Source organism: Pleurodeles waltl, chromosome 3_1, assembly GCF_031143425.1.
Source record: "Pleurodeles waltl isolate 20211129_DDA chromosome 3_1, aPleWal1.hap1.20221129, whole genome shotgun sequence".
Taxonomy (NCBI): Eukaryota; Metazoa; Chordata; class Amphibia; order Caudata; family Salamandridae; genus Pleurodeles; species Pleurodeles waltl.
This window is the reverse complement of record NC_090440.1, coordinates 190,359,231-190,377,616: the sequence shown is the minus strand read 5'-3', so window position 1 is coordinate 190,377,616 and position 18,386 is coordinate 190,359,231.

Below are 18,386 nucleotides of genomic sequence, written 5' to 3'. Positions count from 1 at the left end.
GTAAACCTATTACATTTCCAAAATATTTTCAATTCTCCCTAAAAATATAAAATGTATAACTAAATTCATAACAATATAACAAAAAAAGTATGGCAATTAACTACAAACATTTATAAAACAACTTAAATATAAATATATATTCATATGTATATATATATATATATATATACTCAAAACTATCAAACTGTATATATCACCATTTATAAATAAAACCTAAATTAGTGTTTACCAAAGAAGGCCATAACTGATTAAAAACTAAAATTAAACTAACCAATAAAATCAAGCTATACACAACCTTAACCAATAAAATCAGACAGACAATTAACTCAACAGTATAAAAGGCACACTCAGTTTGCCAACTAAAATGGCAAACACTGCAAGATGAGAAAACTCTGCCAGAATTTTTAACCAGACCTTAAAGAAAAAATATACACATCTCGACAATCAACTAACCAAGAAAGCAAAGCTTATGTTTCACTAAAACGAACTAACAAATAAACTTAAAAATTTAAAATAGCACAAACTAACAAAACAGTCTCAAACTTCTATCTCTTTGCAAGTGTTTTCTACAAGAAGACTACGACTTTGAAAAGTGATAACCTATCACACACCAGCAAAATATATAAGAAAAAACAAAGCTATAAACAGTCAGAAATTGTATATATTTATGCTACTGCACCACTTTAAGATACAATGTCACAGCAAGCCAAATATAAACCAACCCAGAAAGGAAAGCAATTACTAAGGGCCTCATTATGAGTTTAGCGGTCATAGGGCCGCCAAATTTGGGGTCCTGGCTGTCAGACCGCCAGGAGACCGCCACCTATGCTGTGATCTGGGATCCCAACCAGTGGTCGGTGGTCAGAGTCGGGGTCAGCCACCGCAGTGTTGAGTTCGGCACTGCCATGAAAAGTGGCAGAAAGGCAGCATTGGGGGCCACAGGGGAGTCCCTGCACTGCCTAGGGCCATGTTGTGGGTAGTGCAGGGGCCTCCCTGTCCGCACACTCAGAATGCGCATTGTCTATAATGGTAGACAGTGCACATTCCGAGGGTGCTGTGTGCAACGACATTGGCCGCGGCTCCCTGAGGGAGCCAAGGACAATGCTGCCACCCTGTTTCCACCAGGCTGACCGGCAGAAATGTTGTAATACAATGTTTCCACCGGTCAGCCCAGTGGAAACATCATAATATGCCGGTGGTGATGCCACCAGTTTGACTGCCGCCTACCACTGCCTTATTGGAGTTGTGGCGGTTCAACCACCCAAATCAAAATCAGGTCCTTAAGTTACATGGGTTACACCTACAACCAAGGAAGTGCATTGATAGAAAATGTGAATTGGAAATATACCAAATATTATTCTATTGCATGCTACGGGAGGGCCACTACAAAAGATGATGGTGTTATTCATGTAAGAGAACACAACCACCCCCAAAATGTGACAGAAATATAAGTAAGGCAGGTATTGCAGAATATAAGAGTGGCAAGCACTAGCTCCCTGAACCACACTCAAAATCCTAAAAGATATAGGGGGTCATTAGGAGTTTGACAGACGGAAACATCCGCCCGCCAAACTCCCAAAGATGCGACCACCACAGTGCTGGTGGCCTCCCCACCGGCCCCATTACAACTTTCCTCCTGGGCTGACCAGCAGAAACCTAGGTTTCTGCCGGTCAGCCCAATGGGAAAGGTGCGGCAGCAGTGTTCCCGGCTCATAATAGAGCAGCGGCAATGCTGCCGCATACAGGATGTACCAGCACCCTTAAAATGCGCACTGTCTGAACAGTGGCACCTTACCACAAGCTCGATCCTGGAAAGTAGAAATGACACAAATAGACTACTAAATAGAAGGCTGCAGAAAAAAAAAATGGTTGCTAAATGAAACAAAAAAAAGACTAGCTCCCCATTGAAATGAATGGGTTAAATGTAAAAATGATAAACAAATATTTGAAAATGATAAAAATTATTAAACATGTCAAAACTGTTTTAAAAATGTGCAAGAATTGTAAGGTATAAATTAAATAATAGTGTGAAATATAAACAATTATTTAATATCTACTAAATAACTTATGTTAAAATGATGTTAAAAATATGTATATAAAGAAATGCATGAAAAATTATAAAAATGTCAAACAATGGAAAAAAATGGAAAATGTACAACATGCAATACAATTTAAAAATAATTTATATCATACAATAATAAAATGTATTAAAATGTTTTATTTATTTATCTATTTAATTTCAAACATGTATGTTTAAAAATGTAAAAATACAAATATAATAAACTTTGAAAACATAAATACATTTAGAAAAATTTGATACTTGTCTTTATTGTATAAACATATCAAATCAACAATATTATTTATTACAAACATCCAATTATTATTTGTTATTATATTTCTAAAAACAAACAATGCCAATTAAATACCACTATTTCTACTACATACAAAAACTATTCTAAACCAAGTATTTCATACTCAAATTATAAAATTAAATAATCGCATTCCAACATAAACCATTGTTAGCAAAGTGTTGGACACTAAACGGGTGACAGTTACTATTCTCACTCTGATCTATACCATTTTGGGGAAGACGTTGGATACTGAAAGGGTGACATTCATTTAATATTCCGCTCCAATCTTTACTAATTTGTGGAAGGTGTTGGACACTAAAGGGTTGACACTTACCATTCCCACTCCAACCTTCATCAATGTGTTGAAGGCGTTGGACACTGAAGGGGAAACAATTACTTTTCCCACTCCTATCTAAGCTAATTTGCAGAAGGTGTTGGATAATAAAGGGGTGAAATTTACTATTAAGACTACTTTCTAAACATTTTATGCAACATGCTACAAACTAAAAGATTTATATACACAATCATTACCCAATACTCACACAAAATTTACAATATATAAATTAACCTTTAATTCACTTACAAAACACACTAACCAATACTAAAACCTATATGTTCATATATAAACATTGAATTCTAAAATACTTTGTAACATAATTAATAAATAATGTACTTTTTAAATTACTTACTACCATTTCTAAACTTAGAACCATAAAATAAAAAATACAATCATACTGCAAAATAAACAATCATAAAAATATTAAATAATAACACTGATTTTTAAAATATAAATGTAAAAATGTGTTTTTTCAATGATACTATAATGTTCAACAAAAAAATAAAAAATATTTGAACTATATATTTTACAATGACATTTACATTTTTAACAAAATAATAAAAATAGTTTACTTTAGTAAATGTATGTATGTTTAAAAATAATGATTTTTTTAATTAAAGTATTTATTCTAATATTTACAATTTGTTTTATTCTTATTATAATCAATATATACATTTTAATTAATTATAAATAATTATTTATGCAAAGTATTATTGTAACAAAATTAATGTATACATTTTAAAATATTAATTTGTATATCATTAAAATAAATAACATTAAAGTTACTTTAAAATATTCACTTTTCAAAAATGTCCTCACCCTTATCCCCTAAAAGCCCAAAACCTACTGCTGAAAAAAATATACATGCATATTTTTATACATAAATAAAACTGAAACACAAATTCCAACATTTTCATAATTATTAATAAATTATCTTACAAAAATCCCTAATGTAAAACATTAATAAAAATACAGAATAAAACACACTACAATAAATTACATACAAAATAACACAAATTATATTACATACAATATTTCCTACAATTATATTTTTACAACAATATTAAAAACAACACTTAAAATGATATTTTTACCTTTTATATTGCTGTTCATGATAATTTTGACATCCCGTTATTCTTGACACAATGTTTTTGTATCATGATATTTTTTCGATAATTTGTCCATACACCTTTATCTACACGAGAAAGGAGACAAAAATAAGCATTACATTATTCAATGATGTTTCAGCTTTTCAAATAGAAAATAAATGTTTACATTAAACAAAGCAAAGTGGCAACTAATATGAGCCATTTTAAAAAACAGAGCTACATTAGCGACAGCCAACTTAATCCTGAAAGAATACACTATCAATGCATTTGAGTGCTGCATATTAATGTTGATACATGCGCAAAGCATTTGTGAAACAATCTTAATCAAATCCCTCCCTCTGGTGACTCTAGGAGTCACTACACATTCCACACGTTTTCTAAAACCCTCCCTTTAAATAACAGAGTTTGACTTTTGCAGCTTACATCTGGACTTCTCCAGGTCTTTCAGCTTGTCGCAAATGGATTCTGCAACTTCTCCAGCGTGATCTCAGCCTGTTTCCCTGTTCTCCCATTCCATTCAGACAGCTGCTTTCCTCCACTGAATTTTGACTCACTTTTTGCAGTAACCAACTTCACTCCCTGTATTAAAAGAAACAGGTATATCACACAAATTGCAATGATTATTATAGGGTTGAATATATTGCCAAGCAATCCATTACAAATATTACTAAGCCGTTTACAAACCTCAATAAAGTCATTCTCTTTTGCTTCCCAACCACCCGTCTCCTCCAAATCCTTCATCTCTCTAGAAATGTCATGTTGTTAATATATATGGTAATCCTATTACTGGTATCTAGGATGTATGTGCAACACTACTGAAAATGTAACATGCAACAGACTCCATCCTCTTTTACTAGTAGATATCTAAAGCAAGCTTATTCTGCAAAACCATTGCTCTTATTGCTACAAGCTCAGAGTTAATAGCAGTTAAAGCACTAGCTGTGTTAGTAGTAAGGCTGCCAACAAATATAGACAGGTTTCTGTTCTTTAAATTGTTCAAAACTATTCACACAGAAGGAATCACAGCACCAAAAATATCACCTACTGCTTCTAAAGCACTATGTACAGCTCTTACATGACTCCAGGCGGTCCCACCACCCAATTATAACTTTGGCAGGCAGACCTGCCTAAGACCGCGATCCCCGCCAGGATCATAGATTCCGACGGGGTGACAGTGGTCAGCTTGTAACCAGCCATTGCGGTGCTGAACTCAGCACTGTTTGGCTCCTTACTACCCCACTTTCTACCGGCCTTTTCATGGCGGGATCCTGCCATAAAAAGGCTGGGGGAAAGCCAGTGCTGGGGGCCACAGGGGGCCTCTGCACTGCCTATGCTCAGAGCATGGGCAGTGCAGAGGCCCCCCTGCCCAGCACCGTCAGAATGCACACTGTCTGCACTGCAGACAGTGTGCACTGAAAGGGTGCTGGAGTGCTAGGATATTGGCCTCGGCCCCCTTAAAGGAACTGAGGCCAAAACCCTAGAACTGTTCCCGCCGGTCAGCCAGAGGGAATGCGCATTACAAAGTTCCGCCAGTCAGCACGGTAGGAACTTTGTAATACACTTGGGGGGAGACAGCACCGCCATGATGGTGGCGTCCTCCACATGAGTTTGGCGGTCCTGTGGTGGGATGTCAACCTCATAATGAGCCCCTAAGGCTAAATAAAAACTACCAATCCAATTAACTGTAAGCTGGAAATAAGCATTACTTCTGCATACATAATAAACTCCCCTAATAGTAGGTTCCTTTCTCATTACAAATTCAACTCTTTTAGAGTTATATGCCCAACCGCAATAACTCCAACCCACAAATTCTGGATTTTTAACTTCATCTTTCTCCCTAACAATACAAAATGCTCCTTTCTTCTTCCCCACTATCTCAGTTTTGGATATACCCCTAAATTTTTCATTGCTTTAGCCTCCATTCCCCAACCTTTTCCTTCCCTATTCCTTTCTTCTTTTTCAAACTTCAATCTCCTTTTATTTAATTTTTCTATAAAATTCCTCTCATCCCTGCTCAGTTTACATGAAGCATTAATAATATACAAGTTAATAGGCTTAATTTGTCTGCTAGGTCTCATATAAGGTAACATTCGAACCACAGACTCTACTCCTTTTCAAAAATTCAAAACGCTTATCAGCTATAGATAGATTAGAGTTTGAAAAATTATATTCAAGGTGTGCATGACGATAGAAAAAGTTCACAAATGTGGTGCAGATTAAAGCATACATCAATACCGAATGATGATGTTTCACTAGCTGCTGTTGAGGTGGGTGAATTAGTGCAAATATAGCATCCTTTTGCAATCATAGCATTTGAGTACTCGGGCAATAGCCAAAAGAACACATTCTGAAACAATTGCCTTCAGAGCCACCTCAATGTAGTATCTTGATGATAAATCTACTATGCTCTTCTAAATAAGCTAAATTAGGCTTAGGTTCAGTGGAAGCATGCTCAACTGAAGAATTCAGACCCAATCATTAATGTAACTTAGGCAATTGCCACTATTATTAGTATCACTCTACATCTTTTTGGTGTATTAGACGCCATGGTTTCTCTAAAATCAGATCAAAAGGAAAAAGGAAAACTCAAAACCAACAAGCAATCCTCTTTGTTGCTTTTACTGTGCAAAATTCAGCAAAACTGTCAATTCATTCACTGTATCAGTTCAGTTAACTTCGGAATCGTTAACCTAACCTTACAGCTTATTTTCTCTGGGAGGACACCCTACCCCTCTACTGGTGTCCGGGCCTTAATAATTTCACAGCATATTTCTGCTAGCTTTCTTTCCTCTGTACTCCTTTGGCCAACGAGCTCACACCTTCTCCAACCTTGGGATGCACATCTTCAGTTTCTGCAGCTTTATTCACTGTGGCTACTCACTCACCACAGGCTGTGCACTTGACTTTGAGACACTTGTGCGAAATGTTCTCCTCCCTTTGAACATTTGTTCTGTTCTAAAGTTTGACTCTCTGAATTAATGTTTGTTGTCACCACTTCTTAAGCTGCTTGTTTCACTCTCTTGGTATGGGAGGCAAGAATCCAGTTTGGAAGGGCCCCACAGTTGACGACAGTATGTGAGAAGGATGGACTTCTCTGCTGCCTTCGACACGGTCTCCCGTGTCACACTACGCACCCGAATCCACAATGCTGGCATCCGAGACTCAGCACTGGAATGGCTCTCCTTGTTCTTCACCGGCAGGACACAGAAAGTCTAACTCTCCCCTTTCTCTTGGAAGCCACCGAAATCAGCTGCGGCATCCCCCCAAGGATGCTCGCTGAGCCCCACCCTCTTCAACCTCTACATGACCCACCTGGTCGCCATCGTCAGAAGCCACACACTCGACATCGTCTCCTACGCCGACGACACCTTACTGATCGTCTCCTTCACCAACAACCCGACCACCTCCAAGAACAACCTCCACGAAGGAATGAAGGCAGTCTCCGCCTGGATGGAAGACATCATCCTAGACTCATCGCTCTCAATGAACCGACAGGTGAGCGTCATCTCATCAAGATGCTTCCACACCCTGAGCATGCTCTGAAAAATCTACAAAGGGGTCCCAACCGAAGCCAGGACGACAGTCACCCAGGCCGCCTCAACTACAGCAATTCACTCTATGCCGGAACCACCAGCAAGACCCGAAAAAGACTGCAACGCATCCAGAACGCCTCCGCCCGTCTCATCAAGAACGCCCCCGACACAGCCACACCTCCGCCCTTCTGAGAGACCTTCACTGGTTGCCTATCAACAAGAGAATCACCTTCGAGCTCCTGACCCACACCTAAAAGGCCCTACACAACGCAGGGTCAGCCTACCTCAACCACAGACTATCCTTCTACACTCCCGCCAGACTACTCCGCTCTGCCGACCAGGCCCTCGCCAACGTCCCCCGCATCCAGAAGACCACAGCCGAAGGAAGATCCTTCTCCTGCATCGCCGCCAAGACCTGGAACACCCTCCCCACACACCTCAGGCAGTCTCCGACCCTGTCGCAGTTCAGGAAGGACCTCAAGACCTGGCTCTTCGACTGATCCTCAGCACCCCTCTTCTTTCCGCCAGCGCCTTGAGACCCTCACGGGTGAGTAGTCGCGCTTTACAAATCCATGATTGATTGATGACTTGTAAAGGGCCACCCTGTTTCCTCCAAACAACGTTTCCTGACGTATTTTTTCACTAAACTCAGTCACCTATATTTAGAAAAACAATGATTACTATTGTATCTTGGAATCCGTGCAATGTGGTTTTCTTGTCTGACACTGTAAACTTACTAGAGAGTTCAATGCACAGGATTTCAAATTAGTCCAGTCTTGAAAAACCAGGAAAATTACGATATGTACAATGGTGGCAATGAAAAATTGAGCGACAAAAAGTGCAAATTAAGAATGTTTCAGAAAATGAAAAGTGTGATAAAAATAGAGCGCACATGTACATTCAAATATACAAGGCCATGAAAATCTTCATCAATCATGGGTACGGTTTGAATGGGCAAGGTAGTGCAAAATGCAGGAAGGCACAGTTCAAGCTCATCACTCCTACCTCAAGATACTGGCTCCTGAACGATAGTCTGCGAACTGCCAACACAGACTGCTTTGGGAAGCAACAAGACTCCTACTCAATTCTTCTTTTATGTGATAAAATCTGAAATCCTTCTTCCTGCGAGACACAAGATAATTTTGTTTAGTTGGGGCAATCACCGCTGCACACACTATCTATCCTCCGATCCTGATCATACCTAGCACTCCAATTGTGGTAAGCATCAGCAAACACCATTTAAACTTGTTATTCCCGAAAACTATAAAGCTCCTGACACCGCTAGTTCATACCAAGAACACATTTTCACATCTTGTCTGGTGTGCTTATCAGTGCGCTGTCCTGAAGAATTCTGCAGCACCTAAATTAAATTTTCAATAGATCAATAGCTTATATTTTGGTGTTACGTGTGGACATTGTTGTATCTGCCCTCTAATGGCATTCAGACAGTTGTAGTGATAACCAAAGTAGCAATTAACCCTTTCGGTGCTCATGACAGAATGGTTCCATCATGAGCACCAGTGGTCGTGTGCTGAGGACGGAACCATGCCATCCTCATCATATGACCACGAAATCCCTCTGCTGTAAGCAGCAGAGGGATTTAATTTTTTCTTTTTTTTCATCTTGAGAGCTGGGGAAGACCTTCCCCAGTCACCTGAGGCATTTTTTCCTTCACAGCAATGACGATCAGTGCACAAAGCGCGCTGACGTCATAATAGTGAAAGTGAAAGTAAAATGAGCCGATCGGCTTATTTCACTTTCACTGCTTTGGTGCTCGTGGGGCTATCTCAACCCCGAGCATCAAAGTACATGGGAGAGGTAACTTTGGAAAGGGAAGAATCTCCCCTTTCCAATGGTAGCTTTCTCAAGTGGTTCCCTGTTACAGGATGGCCCAAGGAGGGCGATGCCCAATCAAGGATCCATTCCACTAGACAACCAGGGATTTATTTTTCTGCAAAGGAGCAGCCCCTTTGGCAAGAGCTTCTCCCTATGATGGGAGCATTACATTGGCCATTTTCTACCCCCTGTGGCAAATTGGCCTTATTTTTAGGCCAATCTGCCCCCAGGGGCAGAATACCACTAGACACCAGGGATATAAGTATTACATTTGTTGAGAGAAGCCCCTTGGCTAGGGTCACACCCAATTATGGGGACAAAAATGTGGCTGTTTTCTATGCCCTGGGGGCAGATTGGCCCTATTTTAGGCCAATCTGCCCCGAGGGGGGCAGAAAACCACTGAACACTAGGGAATACTTTTTTCCTTTAATTTGTAGGTGGTGGGGGCTGCCCAGCATGGGCATGGTCATGGCCAACCAAAAACAGTTTTTCCCCCATCTGTCCCCCGAGGGCAGAAAGCCCACTAGACGCCAAGGATTACTTTCTTTGTACCAGTGGAGTCTGCTCAGGGTGGGCATGAACATACCCCACACCCCCAAAAAGGAAAAAAGTATTTCGGTAATTACCCCCTTCGTCCCCCCCTGGGGGCAGAAAACCCACTATTTACCAGGGATTATTAGATTTTTATTTGTATTGGTGGGGGCTGCCGAACATGGGCATAGCCATGCCTACCCCCTGCCACCCCCAAAAAAAGGGGAAACAGCCTTTCTGCCCCCCCAGAGGGCAGAAAGCCCACTGGATCCGAGAGATTACTTTTTTAAATTTGTATCAGTGGGGGCTGCCCAACATGGGCATGGCCATTCCCCCATCCTCCCAAAAAAACGAAAACAGTCTTTCTGCCCCCCCCCCCCCAGTAGGGCAGATGGGCAATTATCAGCATTTGCCCCCTCCAGGGTGGCAGCAGAAAGCTCACTAGACACCATGTTTTATTTTTTTTATATTTGTATTGGTTTGGGCTGCCGAACATGGGCATGGCCATGCCCATCCCCTACCGCCATAAAAATAGGAAACAGTCTTTCTGCCTCCCCCAGGAGGGGGGCAGAAAGCCCACTAGACATTAGCAATTACTTCATTTTATTTGTAGGGGTTGGGTCTGCCCGTCATGGACATGGCCATGTCTGCACCCCCTCAAAAATAAGGAAACAGTCTTTCTGTTCCACAGCAGACTAAAGCATTTCCTTGCACGTAAGAGGACATTTGATTTTTTGGGTGTTGTTTTTACAAATTATGCCAGGAGAGTTTGGTTAATTCCCAGTATCATCCTACTTGCAATGGTGAACATCTGCACTTTTTGGGCTTGGGTAGGCCGCCACCTGGAAAAACCTACCAGACCCAGATAGTTATGAAAACTAGACATCTTTGGGAGTCCACGGTGGTGTGCTTCGCATCCATCCCACACCATTTTCCTACCCAGAATGCCCTGCAAACCTCAAATATTGTCTTAAAACACACATTTGTCCTCACGTTTCTGCGATGGAAACATTCGGAATCCACAAAATTCCTATCATCTAGCATTGCCCCACTTCTGATGATAAAAAATGCTGTGCCACTTGTGTGGTTTGGCCTAGTGCAAAGGACAGGAACAGATCCTACCGATGGCAATAGGAAGCTCCTGCAAAGGCTCCGATTGTCCTTGGTTTGATAAGATCCTGTCACTGGTCGCCCTCATTCTCCTCGACCTCTCGGCTGCCTTTGACACCGTCTGTCACCGCACCCTAATCACCCGCCTACTCTCCACCGGGATCCAAGGCCAGGCCCTGGACTGGATCGCCTCCTTCCTCGCTAACCGCTCCCAAAGAGTTTACCTCCCTCCGTTTCGCTCAGAACCCACCAAGATCATCTGCGGCGTACCTCAAGGCTCATCGCTCAGCCCGACACTCTTCAATGTCTACATGAGCCCCCTCGCCGACATCGTACGCAAGCACGACATCATCATCACCTCCTACGCCGACGACACCCAACTTGTACTCTCCCTCACCAAGGACCCCGCCAGCGCCAAGACCAACCTACAAGAGGGTATGAAGGACGTCGCAGATTGGATGAGGCTCAGCCGCCTAAAGCTGAACTCTGAAAAAACGGAAGTCCTCATCCTCGGCAACACCCCGTCCGCCTGGGACGACTCCTGGTGGCCCACGGCCCTCGGCACCGCACCGACCCCCGCAGACCACGCCCGCAACCTCGGCTTCATCTTGGACCCTCTTCTCACCATGACCAAGCAAGTCAACGCCGTGTCCTCCGCCTGCTTCCTCACTCTCCGCATGCTCCGCAAGATCTTCCGCTGGATCCCCGCCGACACCAGAAAAACCGTGACCCACGCCCTTGTCACGAGTCGCCTGGACTACGGCAACACCCTCTACGCCGGGACCACCGCCAAACTCCAAAACCGCCTGCAACGCATCCAAAACGCCTCGGCCCGCCTCATCCTCGACGTACCCCGCAACAGCCACATCTCCGCACACCTGAGACACCTGCATTGGCTCCCAGTCAGCAAAAGGATCACCTTCCGTCTTCTCACCCACGCACACAAAGCCCTCCACAACAAGGGACCGGAATACCTCAACAGACGCCTCAGCTTCTACGTCCCCACCCGCCCCCTCCGCTCCGCTGGCCTCGCACTTGCTGCCGTCCCTCGCACCCGCCGCTCCACGGCGGGTGGGAGATCTTTCTCCTTCCTGGCGGCCAAGACCTGGAACTCCCTCCCCACCAGCCTCAGGACCACCCAGGACCACTCCGCTTTCCGGAGACTCCTAAAGACTTGGCTGTTCGAGCAGCGATAACCCCCCCTTTCCCCCCTAGCGCCTTGAGACCCGCACGGGTGAGTAGCGCGCTTTATAAATGTTAATGATTTGATTTGATTTGACTGGCACTAGCCCCAGCCACACAAGTGGCACATCATTTTTACTGGCACAAGTGGAGCAATGCTGAGTGTTAGGAATTTTGTGGATTCCTGCAGATTCAAGAAGTTTCCATCACAGAAGTGCAAGGAAAGATTTCAGACGAGGTTGAGGTTTGTAGGGCATTGTGGGTAAAAAAAAAAACTCATGGGATCCATGCAAGTCCTGGATTAACCTAGGTGTCTAGTTTTAAAAAATTTACAGGTTTGCTAAGTTTTCCTAGGAGCCGGCTGAGGAAGGGCCCAAAAACTACAGCGACCCATTTTGTAAATAACGGGTCAGATTTGCATAGAAAAATTTTATGTATCCATGTTGTTGCGTTTTCAGCCATTTTCTGCTGCAGGCACTAGGCCTACCCACACAAGGTACCATGCTCATCAGACGACTTAGGTGAATGGTGTGTTGAAGGACATTTGTGGCTTTGTGCAGATTCCAGCACGTTCAATCACAGAAATGTTTAGTCAATGTTTGAGATTTGCATGGGATTCTGGGTAAAACAACTTGGTGAGAGCCATGCAAGTCATCCCATCCTGTGGTGCTCTAGGTGTCTAGTTTTCAAAAATGTACAGGTTTGCTAGGATTCCCTAGGTGCCACCTGAGGTAGGGGGCAAGAACCACAGCTACCAACTTTGCAAAAGACAGGTCAGTTTTGCATAGATAAATTTGATGTATCCATGTTGCATTTTGGGCCGTTTCCTGTTGCAGGTTCTGAGACTACCCACAAAAGTGAGGTACCATTTTATTGGGAGACTTGAGGGAATGCTGAGTGGAAGGAAGTTTGTGGCACCCCTGAGATTCCAGAACGTTCCATCACAGAAGTGTGAGGAAAAAGTGTTTTTCAGACAGATTTTAAGGTTTTCAAGGGAAGTAAAACAACATAGTAACAGCCACATAACTCACTCCATTCTGGATTCCCCTAGGTGTCTAGTTTTCAAATATGTACAGGTCTGCTAGGTTTCCTTAGGTTCTGGCTGAGCTAAAGCCCAAAATCCACAGCTAAGCTCACTGCAAAAATCGTGCCCGTTTTCAATGGAAAAGTATGATGTGTCCACGTTGCGTTTTGGGCTGTTTCCTGACGCGGGCATTAGGCCTATCTACACAAATGAGGTACCATTTTTATCTGGAGACTTGGGGGGATGGTGGGTGGAAGGAGGTTTGTGGCTCTTCTCAGATTCCAGAACTTTCCATCACAGAAATGTGAGAAAAATGTGTTTTTTAGACAAATTTTGAAGTTTGCAAGGGATTCTGGGCAAACGAATGTGGCGAGAGCCACACAAGTTACCCCATCCTGGATTTCTCTAGGTGTCTAGTTTTCAAAAATGTACAGGTTTGCTAGATTTCCTTAGGAGCCGGCTGACCTAGAGCCCAAAATCCACAGCTAGGCACATTGCAAAAAACAAGTCAAATTTCAGTGGAAAAATGTGATGTGTCCCTGTTGCATTTTGGGCTGTTTCCTGTCGCAGGCACTAGGCCTATCCACGTAAGTGAGGTACTTTTTTATCAGAAGACTTGGGAAATACAGAATAGCAGAACAAGTGTTATTGCCAATTGTCTTTCACTGCAATTGCATTTCTGTAAGACATTGTGAAAAAAAGATGTCATTTTGAGACATGCCTTCTAATTCACACGCACAATTTCAGAGATGTGCAAATAACTCCTGCTTTTAAACTCCATATCTTGTGCCCATTTGAGAAATAGATTGGTTTCCTTCATACATATTTTTCACTCTTTATATTTTACCAAATGAATTGCTGTATACCCGATACGCAATCCAAAAACATTGCAAAGTGCAGCTCAGTTATTGGCTCTGGGTACCTCTTGTTCTTGGTGAACCTATAAGCCCTATAAATCCCCGCAACCAGAAGGGTCCAGCGGATGTAGAGGTATATTGCTTTCAAAAATCTGCCAAAGTTAGAAAAAGTTACAGATGAAATTGTAAACACAAATGACTGTTTTTTAAACTCAATTTCAATATTTTTCTCTTTCAAATGTTATTTTCTATAGGAAATGCTCAAAGGATCTACACAAATAACCCCTTGCTGAATTTATAATTTTGTCTACTTTTCAGAAATGTATAGTTTTCCGGGATCCACCACTGGTTTCACACCCATTCTACCACTAACTGGAAGGAGGTTTAAATCACAAAAAATAGGAAAAATGGGGTATGTCCCAGTAAAATGACAAAACTGTGTTGAAAATTTTGGTTTTCTGATTCAAGTCTGCCTGTTCATAAAAGCTGGGAAGGTGGTGATTTTAGCACCGCAAACCCTTTGTTGATACCATTTGCAGGGAAAAAAGATGCTTTCTTCTGCAGCACTTTTTTCTCATTTTTCCCCGCCAAAAAAACAAAATTTAGCTGAATGTTGGCTAATTTCTCAGCCCCCTCCAGGGGAATCCACAAATCCTGGGTACCATTAGATTCCCCAGGATGTTGGAAAAAAGGGCGTGGACTAAATGTTATAGGGGCCTAAGCACAAACTACCCCAAATAGCAAAAAAAAGGCTTAGCACAGGAAGGAAAGGCCTAGAAGTGAATGAGTTAATGTCCTGATTCATCAATAACCGGAAAACAGTACATGCATGTGATTCATTGCCAAGGGTGTCTACAGTCATGTAGGATATGTGATTGTTCAGGAGACCTAGACCCGGATTATAAGTAGTGGGGGAAATCTTGGCTTGTGTGCAAACAGTCGTTTGTGATCAAATCGAAATTCTGAGTTGGGTGAATACCGGCGGGGTTGAGTATTTACTAAATAATTACCATACCCGTGCAGTTTTCTTCCGACAGATTTTCCAATCAAAATCCTGCCGAACTTTATAGGAGGAAAGTATATATAAAAAAATCAAAACGTGAAATTCAGCGTGGGAAGTACTGTGCATATTATGACCCACTCCCAGGTACAAAACTGGGAATAGGAGTTATTTACCACTATTTCACATTCCCACTAACTAATAAATACCCCGCCCTGGATTAATGGTATCCACTGAGTGCAGTATAAATCCACTACTCATAGAAAGGGCCCTGGAGCATTTGCCCATTGGAGCACAGCAGAGCAAGGCTTCTAGCAGCTTCGGCGTTTGTGGTATTGCTGTGCATCTGTGGTTTGGCGTGATGTTATTCACTCTGAGTGGGGTGCATTGTGCCCATATCAAAATAATAGGTGGACAGTAGTTGATGAGCACTCATGTTCAATGGATTAAGTCTTGTGCCGTGGACCCTGGTACTGGAAAGTACGAGCATTAGGCCTAGTCCCAGGAGGCCTCTGAAGTGTGCTGAGGTGGCCCCTACGGTCGTCGTTCTGTGATTGGAGAGTTTCAACACATTTGTTGCATTGCGAAGCACAGCACATTTCCTTGGAAGGTGGTCGGTCAGCTTTTGTGCTAATTCCAGAGATGTTTTCCTTCCACTGGTGGTTTTAATTGCTGTTTTGACGCATAGTCATTTCGCGATAAATATTACCACTTATGATTTTAGCCCTCGTGATTTTTCCACTTGAGTTTTTCGATATGCACATTTCCACACCCGTATAAACATATTTACACTAATTACGATATTGGTATTGTTTGGCATTACAGCAATACTCTAAGTGAAGGTTTGGCATTTTCATAAAAGTTAATCATGTCAAGCTCACTTCGAATTAATATGAAAAGAAAAGAAAGCCCGGCTACAGGGTCTTAGCAACCATTGGTGCAGCAGGGATATTGGCACCGAGCCCCACCCAGAACCCTGAATGGCCCATTGAACCCTCATAATCAATCTGCTTTATTAACACAACTGCAGTCAAGGGGGCTAGTTTCCTTGCTTGCACCAGGGTCCATTGTAACCTTGCTAAGCTACTGCTTGACTAAAATTAAAGCAGCATGCCATAAGTCATTCCAAAGTATTAGGAATGTTGGGGTAAGCCTAATGAATAAAGTATCACAAGGGATTTACAACTATGACAGTTCTTCCATGTATAACAGGATCACTATTACCCCTCTCCATCTCCTGGCTTCTGTTTTTTCAGATCTTACTGGCTTGCTCTCTCACTCAGGCTTCTTCAGTTTCCTATTTTTAATTGAATTTCTTTTCTTCCTTGTATCTAGACCACTCCTCCTCCCACTACTTTCTTTCACTGTTTTCCTTAGCCCTCTAACTCCTCCCCTTGGCAGGACTTTCCATTGCCTGCAGTTTTGGTAGATGATTTCTTGCAATGGTCTGGGCTCCAACAATGCTTCCCAAAGGCACTGGCAAAGATTCTGACACCATTTATGCGTCAAAGGATGCTGCCAAGCCTCTCTTGGCAGGGTGCGCAGTTTGAACCCAAATCACCCAACGGTGGAGACTGGAGGTGGATCAACCAGTTCAACCTGTCAGACTTAGAGCAAGATGGCAGCAATGCCATCTTGCCTCCATACGTGTGGTGTCCAGGGCATGGCCATAGGAAATGTAAGTAATGGGTATCTGGACACTTATGGCCCCCGTATCCAGCATAGGATGGTGTCTTGTTTCTGAGCCCCAGTGCTAGCCATGTGTTTACGTTTTTATACGATTTATCTGGTCTCACTTTCGAAATGCAGTTAATCTCTGTGTTTATATATTACACATTTTTATTAAAAACGTGCAGTAGTATGCATACATTGTCTTTCACATATCAGCAAATGGTGCCCCCTTGACGAGGGGCGGATATGGCCCTTTCCACTTAGAAATATTAAAGGTGGGTCTTTAGGTAAAACTGAAGCATGGGTTAATGAAGAAGGAGTCACAAACCCACCCAAATTTCATGCCTATGGGTCGAATAATTAATTTCCTCGAGCGATGCAAGATTGCCACTGCCTGACCACGAACTACACTTTAGTAGGCACTCATGTAAACAGGAAGGCACTGAGCGAAATGTACTGTGGACGTTTGTTGCAGCAGGAGAAGGAATAGTATGGGAGAGAAAGTCAGTCCTGGTCCAGAGGTGGACAGGTTGACTAGGATACTGGTAGGTGCAGTTTATGGAGGACCAGTAGGTACAGGAAATAAATGGAGTCTAATAGGCCTAGTGTGGTCCTTGCAGGCATTAGAAAAGTTAAAAGCCAGGGACAATGAATGTTTGGGAACTGGGAGATAGGCAAGGACGGACTGGCCGCATCAGGCATTCCCCCAACAGGCTGGAAGGGAGGGGGGTGATTTTGTTACTGGGGGACTGGTTTTGTAGCAGTGCAGCAGTTTTGAAATCACTGCAGAGTTCCTTGTATATCCTTAGGCAACAATAAAAGTGGCAAGATAATTCTGGTGATTAATGTACCTGCTGGAGAGCGGTTGGAGTTTTGTCTAGTGGCAGTTTTGACTCATCAAAGGTAGCGCAGAGCGTTAATATGCCTGCAGCAAAGAACGTCTACTATGCAGATCATAGAACAGTATTTTTTGTGCAATGCTCTGTGGGCTACTGCTTTTATCACAGAGATCCCTTTGTTACTGTTCAGTTCATAAGTTACAATCATAATATATATAGCACAGTGAGCTATGAACTACCATCAAATAGCTGTATGCAAACAGCATTGTACAGACTAGAAAGTTTTTTTTTTTTTTAACATGTCTTTATTGAATATGGCATTACACAATCCAGTCCAGGCATAACAAATGTTTCTATCAATAGGGCAGTATATGATTACATAGCATATCGTATACATGTAGAAGGGCAATTAATATGGATGACTATGGCTTGAGGTCTGTCAGTCCATGGAAACATCTCTCTAAATCAATGAAGGAACAGGTTAGGAAGGTATGTTTTTTCCCAGTCTTTGATTGTCTTAGTTTTGCCAAAAAAGGGTTGAGTAGAAATAAATTGTTATTAGGAAAGTCAACCCTAAGCACTGTGTTACGCTCTGAATTCTGAGTTTATCTTTCCCCAGATCAAGCATTCGTAAAAAATGCCCAATAGTATGGATGACATATGCATCCTACACCTTGTGGTCCTTTTTGCATTATGTAACATTTTCTATAAACTGATTTACACCTGTATGATTCATTGTCTCTGTATGAATGTGTAATGTAAAGTGCTCCAACACCCTACGCTGGTAAGAGCAGCACTGTAAAGCAAATGAAATACATGTGAGAGAGAGGCTATGGAGAGGCACTGTTGGAGGGTGGCAGTGAGGGAATCCGAAAGGTCATCATTGACTATGTTTTAAGAACTAATACAATTGTATATATAATTAAAGTAAAATGTGTTATAGAATTCACCTTTTTTGCAATTTTTCCCATATTGACTTGGAGGGGAGAACCCTCCAAGCCCCAAT